The sequence below is a fragment of the Ambystoma mexicanum genome, unplaced genomic scaffold (assembly GCF_040938575.1).
Source record: "Ambystoma mexicanum isolate Mex_15411 unplaced genomic scaffold, UKY_AmexF1_1 Mex_scaf118, whole genome shotgun sequence".
In the NCBI taxonomy this organism is placed as follows: Eukaryota; Metazoa; Chordata; class Amphibia; order Caudata; family Ambystomatidae; genus Ambystoma; species Ambystoma mexicanum.
Genome location: NW_027182345.1, coordinates 248,445 through 250,837, shown reverse-complemented (window position 1 = coordinate 250,837; position 2,393 = coordinate 248,445).

Here is a 2,393-nt window from a genome sequence, read left to right as displayed (position 1 = left end):
TCATTTAGGGCATATTATTGGTTTCCACCACAGTTTCATAACATTCATATGAGCTTCCAATGGACTATTTCAAACTGATAATATCACCAGTAGAACTTGGGTGAATGTAAAACACAGCTTGTACCATACGAAAAAATCCTAAACAGCTTAATGGTGTTTACCCTATGTTTCAGGAGATGATCAGGAGTATTTCAAATGTACAAATGTGTTGCTCATTACATAAAATGCTAAGATTGTAAATGTTTTCTTCAATTTAAAAAATATTTCTACAGGTAAAACAGTTGGACAAGGGGGCACCCAGATTTGAACTAGGGACCTCTTGATCTGCAGTCAAATGCTCTACCACGGAGCTATACTCCCAATTCTGAAATGACCCCCTATATTAATTCAGTAATATGTACAAAGTGGAAGCAACATGCAATCACCATCAAAGCAATGCATTTTCAGCCACCAAACCCTCCTTATAACTATAAGGGGTACAAAAGATGTCCTTTATCTGTCTTGGTAAAATACAGTGAGGTTTCCTTTGCAAGAATTCATATATTTCGTATCACACGTAGATCTTGGAACATGGAAAAAAAAACTTTTGTCAAATGCACAAATTCTGCAAAACGTAACTGCTTCTCTAGTGCAGTTTGTTGATTTTGTGCTAAGAGCATAGTTAAACCCAATTGTTCATTGTTTTTTATATGAAATGATGATATATCCTATTGTTTCTTACAGTGCATTGGGTTGAAAAACATTTTAACAGGATCTATTGAAGAGGGTATGTGGTTATGAAACAGGGACTCCTTGAACTGCACTCCTACCCTCTACCACTGACATAAACCCTTGAATGCTGAAAACTGCTCTTTTTAAAAAGGTGATAGAGTGGGTGACTGTATGGAACTTGTAGAACTAATGACATCAGTGCAGTTCTGGTCAGCTGTACAAATTAATACATTTCATTAAGGGCATATTATTGGTTTCCACCACAGTTTTATAACATTCATATGCGCTTCCAATGGACTATTTCAAACTGATAATATCACCAGTAGAACTTGGGTGAATGTGATACACAGCTTGTATCATATGAAGAAATCCGAAACAGCTTAATGGTGTTTACCCTATGTTTCCGGAGATGATCAGGAGTATTTCAAATGTAGAAATGTGTTGCTCATTACATAAAATGCTAAGATTGTATGTTTTCTTCAATTTATTTAATTAAAAAAATATTTCTACAAGTACAACAGGGCACCCAGATTTGAACTGGGGACCTCTTAATCTGCAGTCAAATGCTCTACCACTGAGCTATATCCCCAGTTCTGAAATGTTCACCTTTATTTACTCAGAAATATGTACAAAGTGGAAGCAACATGCAATCACCATCAAAGCAATGCATTTTCAGCCACCAAACCCTCCTTATAAGTATAAGGGGTACAAAAGATGTCCTTTATCTGCCTTCGTAAAATACAGTGAGGTTTCCAGTGCAAGAATTCATACATTTCGTATCACATGTGGATCTTGGAACATGGAAAACAAAAACGTTTGTCAAATGTACAAATTCTGCAAAACGTAACTGCTTCTCTACTGCAGTTTGTTGATTTCTTGTTAAGAGCATAGTTAAACCCAATGGTTCATTGTTTTGTATAAGAAATGATGATATATCTTATTGTTTCTTACAGTGCATTGGGTTGAAAAGCATTTTAACAGGATCTATTGAAGAGGGTATATGGTTATGAAACAGGGACTTCTTGAACTGCACTCCTACCCTCTACCACTCACATAAACCCTTGAATGCTGAAAACTGCCCTTTTTTAAAAAAGTGATAGAGTGGGTGACTGTATGGAACTTGTAGAACTAATGACATCAGTGCACTTCTGGTCAGCTGTACAAATTAATACATTTTATTAAGGGCATATTATTGGTTTCCACCACAGTTTCATAACATTCATATAAGCTTCCAATGGACTATTTCAAACTGATATTATCACCAGTAGAACTTGGCTTAATGTAATACACAGCTTGTATCATACGAAGAAATCCGAAACAGCTTAATGGTGTTTACCCTATGTTTCAGGAGATGATCAGGAGTATTTCAAATGTAGAAATGTGTTGCTCATTACATAAAATGCTAAGATTGTATGTTTTCTTCAATTTATTTAATTAAAAAAATATGTCTACAGGTACAACAGTTGGACCAGGGAACACCCAGATTTCAACTAGGGACCTCTTGATCTGCAGTCAAATGCTCTACCACCAAGCTATACCCGCAGTTCTAAAATGTTCACCTTTATTAATTCAGTAATATGTACAAAGCCAAATCTTGGCTCTTTGACCAGCAATAGCTGTGTCAGACATCGGTCCTACTTACCCAACCCACCTGTTCCCCTGCACAATTTCCGGTCTGCTAC